Raw genomic sequence first — 14,266 nt, forward strand, 5'->3', positions numbered from 1 at the left:
GAAAAAGTGAAACAAGAGGAAGAGGGAAATGAGGCGAGAAGACAGGAGCTTAATGGCGTCTCTTTAATGGCAGAGAGCAAAAATTAAGACTGATTTAAGACACAGAGCTAAATCCCCCCCAAAATCCTTTGTGATCCCCTCTTAGGGAGACACAAGAGGAAGAAGATAAGAGGAGAGAATAAATTTGAAAGGGATTTAGTCTTAAAAGCTTGTTGTCAATATGGTATGTTAAAACGTTTCAAATTATTTGGCATTTTTTATTTGGTACCAGAGTACAATTAGCATTCAGTCCTTAACGGTAAGCCCTGAAACACCTTTAAAAAGTAAATCAATTCTAAAACTAAAAATTAGATAGAGACCCCTTCCCACCTAATAATGGCAAAGACACAGTGGAATAATTGTATTGGAGGAGAGCATATGCAGAATAACACTGGGCTGAGGTCAAACTTAGCCAGTGGCAGCCTCTCACTGGCTCCACATACACCAACCGAGTTTGCACCTCAACATCATCCACTTTGTAATACACTCTCAACGGCAAAGCAGTATTTGCACAGCACATTATCTTAATGTAAGCCTGAGAATGTGTGTATGTGTATGTGTGTGTGTGTGTGTGTGTGTCCTCTGTGACACAACAGTGTCCTCTTTTTAGGCTCGCTCATTTGTTTTCCATCCATCTATTACTCCCGTCCTCCCTCCTCTCCATCCCTCGCTCCATCACTCCGTCTGATTGAAGGATCTTCTCTCCATCGTAAAGGTGTGATCGCCCCGCCAATTAAAGACCAATCCAATCGCATCTCAGCTTCTGCGTGTTTATGTGTGGGGGACCAGTGTATGTGTGCATGTGTGTCTGCATGTATACACTTATATGTATGAGAATGCACGCTTGCACGTGTGTGTGTGTGTGTGTGTGTGTGTGTGTGAGATCTGGGAAGTTAATGCAGTTAGGGTTATTTCACAGTCCATTAAGAAGCTTATGTTGACCTCCTGACCCTAAAGCCAACAACACAGAACCCATTATCATGACTATAGGACTGCGAACACATTGTATGTGTGTGTGTGTGTGTGTGTGTGTGTGTGTGTGTGTGTGTGTGTGTGTGTGTGTGTGTGTGTGTGTGTGTGTGTGTGTGTGTGGTGTATTTGTGTGTGTGTGTGTGTGGACTATATTTGACATGGTTAACCTATATGGAAAACCCAAGTTAGCATGTATGAGAGAGATGATCAGAGCGGAAGAAAGGTAATAAGAGAGAGAAATATAGCAAGTACACTTCCTGTTGTCTCTGTCAGAATGGAAGGTTTGGCCAGTTCATTGTGGCCTGTAGAATTATTTGTGCCATTATAGTAGGGAAGGACAATCAGTGGCCATGCCATGCAAAAAGGAACGGAAGATGCTGACGCTAGACTTTTTTTTGGTAGTGGAGAATTTGATTCAATTACGTAGAGAGCAAAATCTAGTAGTCGCCGTGTGTGCTGAGTGTGGTGCGGTGTGTCTGTGTGAGTGTGTGCGTGTGTATGTGTGTGGTGTGTGTGTGTGTGTGTTGGGGGGGGGGGGGGGGGGGCAGCAGATGAAGCCATCACAGGAAAAATACGTTTGTCAGCTGTGAAGGCAACTTGAGTAACTTCAACAAAAAGGCATGACATTACAAAGAATGGTATTTCCCACCTTGCCTCAACACTATGTCTCCATGTAACACTTTGGATTGCCATACTGTTTATATTGTTTCCAAAGGTGATATGCTCATTAAAATACTTAAATAGTTTATTATTATTATTTTATATTCACAAAAGTTTTCTGCATTTTTGAGTGGGGAAGAAAAATAAAACAGAACCAGTAAGACACTGTATGTCTATAGCACTATGTTTTGCTCAGTATTTAGTGTGGGAAAACAGATACATGCAGAATTTCACCATTACCTAACTCTTCTTCATCCATAACAAAATATCACAAACATGCAACAAACATGTGATAGATGTACACAAACATTTTCAAAGTGCAAATGTTGCCACCGCTTTCACAAAAATAAAAAGAGTAATCACTTGTAAAATATGTTTCTGTATAGAGTACTAACTAGAAAAGAAAAAATGAAACAATCCATTAATTCATGTGATGCTACGTAATTCCACTTTTAGTCAATATCTTCTTGTTTCTCTTTCTCTTCTCTTTTTCTTATTTCCCTAACACTGTGCGGCTAACCCTGACCCTCACCTTGCCCCTCACTATCCACACCTCTAGGATAGTTATTGATCCCCATGTTCACACACAATCACACACACACACACACACACACCACACACACACACACACACACACACACACACACATACAGAGGCCTGGCTGCTGTGTCCATGGCTAATGTGACAAACAGGGCCAGTCTGGGTCTGGGTTGCAGTTTGGAGGCCTATAAATAAAGTTACCCAAGGGATGGCAAGATTAAATTTGTTACATTTTTGGTCACAACTTGAAAGTTTTTATTTGTAAAGAACAAGATTCTGACTACAGAATTGAGGGCTAGACAAACGTCCTTACGCTATATGGAAACGAAAGTGAGGATCATTGTAAAAAGAAATAATACCTGAAAATGAACAATGATTGAACAACACACAGATAATTGATACGGTTTCTACTTAATCAATCTTTTCTTTTGTGTTAACATTAGCTGTCTTTTTGCGGAAAGCAACTCAACAACATGTGCCACAAGAGAAACTTACATGGTGCACGTATGGAAAATAAAAACAACAAAAACCCTTTAACAACCTACTCTGCTCACCCCACTGCCTTCCCGCACGCGTGTGCACACACAACACACACACACACACACACACACACACACACACACACACACACACCACACATAAAAAAATTAGTCTCTTACCGTATGTGTTACACCCTGTGTGGTTGACTACTATGTGTATCTGACAGTATGTAGTTATGTTAGTGACACACTAACATACCTGACAGCACATACAGACAGTTGAAATTGATATCCCTGGCTGTGTCTTTGCGTCCCAGGCAATATGTTGCCCGTCCAGGGACTTATCAAACTGATGGATGGGAGGGATGCAAAGCCCTGGAGAACCCTGTCTTAATCAACCACACACAATGTATCCACGCACTGCAACTATTTGAGCACTAACAACTTAAGACAGTATGGCGTGCCTGTGTCTAGAATCAAAAACATTGAATAATTGTCATAAAAACATGGGTTCACTCTAAAAAAGAACCCTTGACTACTGCGCAATCACATCGTTTGGCAGCCAGATATGCACAAGAATATCTTACAAACTATATATAGTATAGTATTTTTTTTGTAAATGCTAAACATTTTGTATTTGAAAATGAAAATAAAATTCAGAAATGAGTTTTAATTAAATGTTTATTATTTTGGTTAAGACAGACACTATTCCTCATCTTTAAGTTTTGCAAATGTATGTATTTATGTATTCATGTTTAAATCATCCATCAGCATTGCCATTTAAATATTTGTTTGTTTATATAGTACAAAAACATTGTGTGTGTACCTAATGCATTATGTAAGGTGCAAGGAGTAGATAACTAGTTCTCAACTAGTTTTTATGAGCATATTTGTCTAGTGTGTAGTGCTTTAGATATCCATCTTCTTGTCTAAATACAATAATATCCATTTATTCCTTCATCATTCCGCAATCTGAATAAGTTCATTCCTTATTTTAACTTGATGTATTAAATTAATTTGCAGCTGTGGATGAGCTGTGATTAAATTAATTTCTATTTGATACATTTGTCTTTGTCTCATGTAGTTTCACCTCTCTGCACCTGAGTGTGTGTGTGTGTGTGTGTGTGTGTGTGTGTGTGTGTGTGTGTGGTGTGTGTGTGTGTGTGTGTGTGAACACTAACTCTATTTTAATGACTCTGGAAGCTGTTTATCAGTGAAGGGTATACAATGCTCTGTTGTCAGTCCTGTCCAAAAAACACTGAGACAAAGAACACACACACACACGCGCACGCACACACACACACACACACACACACACATAGATGATATAAATGGCGACGCTCACTAAATTGTCCTTCAGATGGCTCTCCCTGTATATTGACTGTGTCTTTTTTTCCCAAGCTGACGTTATTGTCAAATTGTTTCTCAAACGGGACACAATTGAAAAGGCAGACAGTTGTTCAATGGCTCGAGTTTGACCATTGATTACCAATAGGGCCGTCTATTTGTCGGGCAGGACAAACAGAGAGAAACTCTGCTTAACACTCATCCCATGGTTGCTCTTTTTTTATTTCAACATATTCACACGCACACACACACACACACACACACACACACACACACAGGTAGATATTTGTGTCCATGCATGTCCACACTTATCACCTTCATTTAAATATTGCCCCTGTCCCAAAGTATTCTATTGCTTGATACAGAATGATATCCACAGATCAATTGAAGCCAAGGAGAAACCACACACACACACACATACACAGACAGACACACACACACACACCAGACTGTGTGTAGCCCGCAGGCAGATGGTATCTGCAGTAGACGCTTGTTATTCTCAACAACTCTGATATGGAGATCATTAGCACAAGGAAAACACTAAAATACATGGAAACACCTGAAGCGTATACACAAGATAAAACTTTTTACTTTAGAAATCACCATATTAAAGCAGCAATGTGTGTGGTTTTTCTCTGAAATATGTTGCTGTTAAATCATTGAACACACATGCCTCAACCAAAAAACAACAGATATGGAGATATTTAGTATGTGAGGAACATTTTAAAATTGTTGGAAAAACAGACATACAGTACCTGTAAAATGTTATTCAAAATGTAAATTCTTAACATAAATATAAAGAGAAAATGTCCAAGAATATCTCCCATAATGTTCCCCTTGAGACACATACTGTCAAACATCAAACATATTGCTCTGTCCACAAACGTGTAGATCATGTTGCTGTATTATATTTTAGTGACACTTTTCAGAATGTGCTAGAAAATGTGTGGTACAAAAAAATACCAAATACTTAATAAATGTGTTAGGATTTCCTTGGAGTATGTTGGTAAATTAATAGAAAAATATATCGGTAACTCATATTCAACAGTGTGCAATATACCTTTCAAAGAGCAGGTCAGTAAGGATTAGGTACCATACCAGAAGAAGGCAAGGGTTCAGTGACTTTGCAACAGTAGAGGATGTTTTATATCAAAGATGTGTATCAATTTTAAAAGAAGTCTACAAAAATATTTTGTGCTTAACTTTCATGACAGCAACGATGTGTAATAAGTAAACAGTAAAGTTAGCATCATTTTGTTCAAACAGGGCAGAAAGTGGCAGATTTAGACGTATTGTAGAAAAAAACATCTTTCACCACAAAGCCGCCCTAATCCGCTATTCTTTTCACTAATTTAAAATAATTTACAAAGATTATTTATTGTGCAATGTGTTATATGCACATGAACATTTACTGTATGATTGCACTTACTCTACATGAACTAATCAATCAGTGACACTCAGAAGTTGTATCAAAGCAAATAAAGAAAAGAGAAAATGACAAGTGCAGAAAAGAAGATGAACACTATTGTTCTCCTTCTCTGTCCCTTTCTCCTTGGTGGCACTTTCCAACAGTAAATAAATTAGACAAAGGAAGTGTGTGTGTGTGTGTGTGTGTGTGTGTGTGTGTGTGTGTTGTGAGTGTGTGTGTTTGTATGTGTTTGAAAGAAAGACAGAGCGAGGGAGATAGCGCCAGATACATTACAAGGCCCAAGGAGTGTGTGTGTGCATGTGTATACAGCATATGTTTGTACAAAACCCTCACTCACTCTCCTGTGTTGCTTTTCCTCTCTCTGTGTTTGTGAGTGTGTGTGTGAAAGGGACAGTATCTGAGGGAGCGTGCAGTGCTAGATTGATGTGTACCGCCGGCGTGGCCGTTTCTGCTGAGAATGGCCACACTCCTCTGCCTAATGATGCCACATCCATCCTGGAGCGCCAAGCGCTACGCAGGTAGGTCTGTGTGTGTGTGTGTTTGTGTGTGTGTGTGTGTGTGTGTGTTGCGTGTGTGTTCACAAGGCGTCTATCCTGGGGGCTACAACGCAGCACCTTACACAGCCTCTGATCACTCTTTATTTGGCACCAAGCATGTGTGTTTCCATATGTGTGTGTGAGTGTGAAAGTGAAGGTTCCTATGCGCCCATTAATATTAAATATAGATACCCTTGTCAGTGAATTACATCCTCTGATCCCATATCCTCCTCTCAGGGAGGAGAGGTGAGGAGGGAGGAGACACAGGAGGTAAAGGAAGGGAGAGATAAAGTGTAGAGTGGAGAAGAGGAGGACAGGAGGTGAACCGGGGGGAGAGAGAGAGAGAGAGGACAGTATAAAGGGATGAGGAATGCTTAGCATGGGACGAGAGAGGGAGCAAGGAGAAGAAAAGAGATTGAGGAGGTAGATGGAAGAAAGGGCATGGTGAGGAGTTTAAATGGGAGGAGAGGATATGGAAAGCAGGGAAAGGAAAGGAAGAGGAGGAAGAGAGGTCATGGAGAGGATTAAGCAAGACTTGTCTTGTTAAAAGTGGTTCATAAATGTTTAACTTGACCAGAGAAATGGAGAGAAAGACCAAGAAAGGGAGGGAGAAATCAGTGTAGAAGAAGAGAAAAGGGAGGAAAAGAAGTGATTACAAGGAGTTGAATGATACAGAGGGAGTGTAGCAAGCTACAGATAAGAAGAGAATGAAGGGAATGCAAAAGTAGAGAGGAATAAGGGAGGGGGAAGACTGGATGAAAATCTGGGGAAAGAGGGACTACAGAGGGGACTAAGGGGTTTAGGGATGGATGGAGGGAGGGAGGAAGGGCTAACTGATTGATTGTGCAGAGTGTTGGAGACTTGAGGAAAGAGGGATGAGGATAGGGGGAAAGGGAAAAGAAAACAGAGGACTGAATCCATCACTTCGAGGGAGGAAGAGAAAGGAAGGCATTGACATGCAAAGACAGAAGAGAGGTAGAGAATATCAGTAAAAGAGGAAAAAGAGAAAAAGAGGAAACAGAAGCAGCTGGAGGTACAGAGTGAAAATTGAGATTAGACAGATAGAGATGAAGACACAAAGATTTGTTGGATGAAGATGTAAGAGAGCAAGAAGTGATTGAGTGATGACGGATGGAGGAAAAACAACAAAGTGAACGGCAGCAGCTTTGACCTGTCATCTGTCTGTAATGAAGGAGAGAAGGGAGGAAGAGAGGAAGGGAGGAGTGACAGTTTGATTTTCCTAGCCAGTTGTTCATTCCCATATTCCCTGGCAAGCTCTCACCTGATGGAAAGATGGCAGAAAATCAATAGTCCATGTGCGTAATGGAGTAATGACTCTGAGTATATGTGTATGTGTGTGTGTGGATAATGATAAGTGTGTGTGTATCTGCCCGATCCCTAAGCAATCACACACAGCTTAAGCCAGTCCCAAGGGGTGGGGGCCACTTTAACTAACAACTTCATTACTGCAGCGACACACACACACACACACACACACACACACACACACACACACACACCAAAACATGCCCTAACACAAACCCTGTTGATCATTGACTATAGACTTTTTTTAAAATTACCATTCAGTCAAAAGTTTTATGTGTGACTTTACTAATTCCAGTTATGTTTTGAAATATATCCGCAAGCAATTTTACATTTAAATATGTCATTTCAATGCCCATATACAGAGTTAACTCCCCCCTAGTGTCATCATTGATTCACATTTTGATGTTGTGATGTAGAAATACCCAAATACTTGGTGATAAGAAAACAATTTAATTTTCTTTAAAGGGCTACACATACAGTCCAGGTGTATCAGCGTGGCGCCCTTCATGTGTGTGTGTGTGTGTGTGTGTGTGGTGTGTGTGTGTGTGTGTGGTGTGTGTGTGTGTGTGTGTGTGTGTGTGTGTGTGTGTGTGCGTGTTTGTGTGTGTGTGGGTGTGTGTGTGTGTGTGGTGTGTGGTGTGTGGTGTGTGGTGTGTGGTGTGTATGTGTGTGTGTGTGTTATTATCCAAACAGCTCTCAATGTGTTTCCAGTCTCTGCCAAGTTGTTCTGAGGCTGTGAAAACATTCCCAGTTCGGGAATGTGAGGCCCTGGCACACACGCACACACACACACACACACACACGCAGAGATGCACCTCAATCAACCAATTAGGTCATCAAGGGGATCTCTCATCACAAAAACAGGCTCACTGCCATGACCAAATGATGGGGTGCTGACGTACAAACACACACACACACACACACACACACACACACACACACACACACACACACACACACACACACACACTTACGCACACAAACACAGCCCTGATCCTCGTCTGGCTCCAAACCCAAGAGACGCTGATCCACAGCACAGTATGCTCATACATGTGCACGCAGTTACATACACACTGCAACGATGGAAACACACACACACACACATACACACACACACACACACACACACACACACACACAAACACACACACACACACACACACACACAAACACACACACAATTCAAACAGACATGTGGCCCCCAACTCATTATGGGCCCACTGATCAAAAAGAATGATGCTCCCTGTAACTATCTACCAGAGGAGGATGGAGAGAAAAGAGGAATTTGGACAAAAGGCGGCCCGTTGCGGCTCGGCGGCAGCACAGACCGGCAGCTCATGGCGGCAGCCCCCTCTGTTTACTAGAGGCTAATTAATTCGCCACATATGCTGAGAACATCTGTCGCTAGTGACCTGCCGGGAGAGCAGAGGACGCACTGCTGCGACGGCCCGCTCCCCCCCCATTCTCATTAGCGCACACACACATACAGTTTTACATACGCACAAAGAGGGACACACACATACACATAGACATGGATGAATGTATGCACTTGTGTGTTCAGACACATAGCTTCACACACCAAGATGTAGCTATGTTGAGACACATACACAAACTTTGATCTGTTAGAACTTGTCTTAGTTGTTGTACCTGCAAGATTAGTGGAGGTTCAAAGCATTGAACAATTCAAAACCAATTACACTCACACACACAGGAATCTGTGATCATTTGCAACACTGTGGTGCAATTATCTACCATATCAATGTTGATTTATTTTACAGGGAATGACTTAATTATTTATATACTTTATCAAAGATTTGGGGGAAGAGCTCAACAAGCTGGTCATTGTTTTCTGGATATTTACCTTGAAGGCATAATGGTGCTGGTCAAAAAATATGAAGCATAAACATCTTCCAAAAATGTTATTCACTGTTGACCAAACAATGTAATATTGGTATTCTGCATAGGTGCTCGTCAAGGTGTAGTCAGTTGAAGGGCGGCCAACTTTCAAAGTTGACACAAAATCTATCCGATGCGGGCAGATAATAATGTAACGACAGCATGAGGTACTTTCATGATGCCTATAATTTTCACTGGTTTTATCTAAAAAATAGAAATACATTTTTAGTTTTTTTTAATTGTATTACTGCATGTGAGTTTATGTCCATTAGTATCCACATAACTGTATGTTTTTGCATCTGTAATTCAACACCTCTGCAGTGTTGATTCAAATTGCTGGCCTATTCCACACCTTTAGTAACATTTACCACACTTTTTGTCTGCCACTCTGTCCTTCATGCTGCGCTGTGTTGAAGCCAAACTTAGCAAAATAAAAAAGTGAAGACCTGAGAGTGTGCAAACCGCAGCACCAGCAGAAAAACTCCCACCAGCCAATCAGATTCATTAACCTCTACTATCCCACAATCCCCCCAGGGGGACCTACAGAGACAAAGACAAACTCTCTTCCCCTTGTGTCCTGCGTGTCCCCCCTCTTTCTACCTCCCACACTCCATAACACACACCCAGTTTCCCCACCCTCCCTCACATGCCCCACGACCGGGTTTCAACAGAGGACTAACTAACAGGAACATAATTAACAAAAGTGCAGATCTAACTTATTTCTACAAAATAGACTAAGAAGTAAAAATTATGATTATGGTCCTCTTTTTGAGGAGTTTCCCTACTATGAAAGTACGGTCAGTGTTCTCATAATTAGATGTCAGGGTGCATCATTAGTTATAGCATGCTTCAGCTGAGCTAAATGGAACTGGTTTAGCATTTAGATTGAAGCTACCGATAGACTATATTAACAATGTTTAATTTCCAGGTGCTGCCGGAAATTCCGCTAGATGTACCTAATTTTGGACCGGATGTCCGTCACCTTCCGCTTTCTTTGTGTTGGCAAAGAGAACTATGGTTAACTGCTCCTCAGATTTCTTCAGGGTGAATCCAGACATCTAGCTAGACTACCTGTCCAATCTGAGTTTCTGCTGCACACAGGGCCAAAGTGGGTCTCATTTTCAGCCCTGGAGATTCATGCCCTACATCGGCCCCCTTCTCTTCATGACTGACTATATTAAACAAATTGAATTAAAACCTTAGTACTTAAGTCTGCAATAGTGCCCCTTTCTCTACAGCCTTGTAATTCAGTGATTTTTTGTAAAATATGTAGATGTAGATTTAAAATAAAAGGTAACATCTTTACAACAACCCAATGATGTTCAACAATATCAGAATCTATATTCTGTGCACATAAGTAATAACAGATATCCAAAACTTGAAATTAAATAAAGAATTTGATAAAGTGTTTTGCACTTTTACTTTTACACCATAATCTATTTTTTCCTGTGTATCATATTTCACATCCTTTTCTATTCTCTTTCAGTCGTGGGCTTTGTTTATTTACTATCCTGGTTTCGAGGAGAAAGGCATAATGGGTCACACGTAATATTAGGGATTAAAAAGGGATAATATTATAACTAATCTGATCATGTCTGCTTGTTCACTTGAACTACAAGAGTTTGCAGTAGATGTGCCTTCCACACTGTCAGCTGCTATTCCTCGCACACTACCGGCTCTGCTTCTGACAACAAATCACCTTTTAGAAATTGTCATAATCATCAACACAAATCTCCCCTTTTTTACAAAGCTTTCATGAACGTCAAGTCAGTTTCTTTAAGGTGCTGAATCATCTGGCATCATTCATTATCCCAGGGCATTTTTCTACACCACACTCTTATTAATTCTTGTTAACTCTCAATGAGCAACCTTACCTGCCTACTAGTTCTGGGTTTAATGGCTGGTGCTTGGTAATATTATTGGATCTTCATTGTCCCTGTTAGCTGCAAACTGTACTAGTGGCTGCTGCTGCGGATCTACAAGAAACACTTTGATTCATAAACATAAACGCTGGTTTGCAGGCAACGTTGTATTGTTTTGCAAGAAGCATTTGCAAAACAATTGTGATTGTTTAAAAAAAAAAATGCCAATAAACCAGCGCACATTTGTTTTTCGTCCCGGAATGCTGCGTGGACTCGCCAAACCCTCCTCTGCAGCGTTGTGGAGGAAGGACTGGCAATACAAGACTGAGCTACTGATTGCTGACACTTGCTGCCAGTACTAGTTCCATTTAAAGATATTTGAACGTAATGATATTTATGTAAAATTAATTATATAAAATATATATAAATATATAAAAACCCATCCGAAAATCCCCCTGTCAGTCAGTCAGACAGTCAGCAGGTCATTAAAGTTGTCACCTCACCTGTCCCTGCTAATCTGCTGAGGAATCAATTAAAGCATTAATGTGTTTTTAGAGTTCTCCTCACCTTCAGCTCCACTGAAGACGTCTAATGCAGCTGGCCAGTCAGTCAGTAAACCAATCAGTCAATCAACTACTCTTGCCGTAACTCAGTCAACCAACCACTGAACAAGTCAACAAGTCAGTCACTCGGCGAAGCGGACGACCAAGCATCCAGTCATTCAAGCAGCCACCCAGCCAGTGAGCCCCCCACCTGTCCCTGCTAATTTGGTGAGGAATCAATTAAGGCTGTGTTTGCTGAGTTCTCCTTGCCTTCAGCTCATCTGCTCCTCTCTAATGCAATTGTCCTGTGTGCTGCGTGCAGAGCGGCATAATAAAGTGATAAGGCTAATCAGGTTGGCTGCTCCTCTCCTCTCCCCATACGCACACTACACTTATTCTATTAGATGTGTAATGAGATTCTGCACTCCATCAACACGATGCCGCTATGCGTGTGTGTGCATGAGAAAAGGTGTGTCTTCATCTGTGTGTGTAAGTCTAAACGTGTGTGTGTTTGTGTGTGTGTGTGTGTGTGTGGTGTGTGTTTATGTGTGTGTGTGTGTGTGTGTGTGTGTGTGTGTCTGTGTGTGTCTGTGTGTGTGTTTGAGCGAGAGAGCTTCTGTTCTTGCAGAGGAAATTTGCTCCATTTACATTCTATCATTAGCTTGAAACAAATGTGCCCTTGAGCTTAGCGCCCCTGTCTCTCTCGGCTGCAAACACTTTACTTTGGCAGGCGATCATAGTAACATGCACGTGCACGCACAGATGCCCACAGACACACACTGAAGTAAGACACATCAGCATATATTTGAATAGAGAAATGCACAAATACACACTTAAATGAAACTAACTGCACAAAGTATTACTTAGATGAACGCGCACTGGTACATGTGCGGGTGCGAGATTATTAGTTTAGAATCATCTTACTTTTTTAATCAAGTAAACATGCACGTAATCAACACACACACATTTTCACTTCTATCCATCCACTCATCCCTTCATTTATCCATCCATGTAACAACCGCATCTTACCTATCACATACTCAAAAACAGGTGCATTCAACCAACCACCAACTGACTCACACACACACACACACACACACACACACACACACACACACACACACACACACGTGCTGCCCCCCCATCCAGACAAGTAGAGAGAGTGATGGTCGAATAGATGTAGAGGACACAGGGCTCCATGATGTGTAGAACAGTTCTGGTCAATGGGCCAGATAATGAGTTGCCATAAACAGCAGCAGTCTTCCACTGTCCAGCTCAGCTCATTACTATCGCTAGCATATGTAATCAGTGTGTTGCTGGGGCGTGTCTTAATGTACTCTACTCTGCTGTTTCTCAAAGACAGGGTTGGGCCCACAGGGTGGGTCACGAGAAGGTAAGAATGGATCAGTGGTTCATCCTCGGGAAACATTGGTGATTGGTATTCAAAGCTGTGAATACTGGCCAAGTGATGAGGCCCAAGTCTTTCTGATGAATGTAATTTAGGCTAAATAAGGTAGTAAAGAGCACATTTTGTGGTGCCAAATACTCCATTATTTGTAGCCCAAAATGTGTTATTTATATTAAATAAAAAATTGCAAACCGTGTTGAAGCATGAAGTCAAAATGGCTGCAAGCAATATATAAAGCACAAGCTTATATATTCCTTCTTTTGTGACTTACTTAATATCATAAATCAGTGGGAAGACAAAACAACAGAGGGTATACAGTATATGGCCACTTTGGAGGCCAGAAAACTGTCACAGAGACATAATTAGAAAACACGCACACACCCTCACACACATACAAACACAATATCAAGCTGTGCACATCCTCATTAACTCCTTGAGTATGATAAAACACGATTCTCTCTCATCCCACCCAAGATTTCATGAAGAGGAGATAGTATTTCAAGCTGCCGACACTAAATCTCTAATTATAACTTTATTTGAAGAAAACAAGGGAGCACTTAATAAGCAAATGAGAGTGATAATAACTTGGAATATGGATTGGACCTAACAGACTAGATTATAGGGGTGAACCCCTGCTGAGAGAGAGCGAGAGAGCGAGAGAGCGAGAGAGAGAGAGAGGAGAGAGAGAGAGAGCTGTAAATAATGTGACAGAACGAGTAAATCATGAGGCTAAATACTCAAAGCTGTAATTATGGCTTTCTTTGAATAGACAGAGATGAGTGGGTATGAGGATGATCGGATAAAAAAAAGTTAACTGGCTTCCTCATTTGCTCTCATTCACACACAACGGACACTCAGTCTGCATCTCTATTTTGCCTCTTACTTTTTCTGTCTTGGTGGGAGTTTTCCATTGTGTTTTTGTTCTCCCAGATTTCAAAAAGAGACAGTAGAGTTAATTTAAATGAGTAAATGAAGATGCTTGCCTTGCCTCCAGTTCATACAGATTTCCAGCCGACCCGGCCCTGGCCATGCCACACACCACCGTGAGAATAAACCTATCTTAGTAACATGGGGGGCTTTTCAGGCAGTTTCTGGGGAAAAAAAAACATTTTGGATAAGTACAACACTTCACACCATCACAGCTCTGTACGTTATAGTGTTTACATTTCTCCGTCACTCAGTGCTACATCGCATGTTTTGTTGCTCTCATTGACGTACGTAGGTCTATGT

This window comes from Etheostoma spectabile, chromosome 1 (genome assembly GCF_008692095.1).
Source record: "Etheostoma spectabile isolate EspeVRDwgs_2016 chromosome 1, UIUC_Espe_1.0, whole genome shotgun sequence".
NCBI lineage: Eukaryota > Metazoa > Chordata > Actinopteri > Perciformes > Percidae > Etheostoma > Etheostoma spectabile.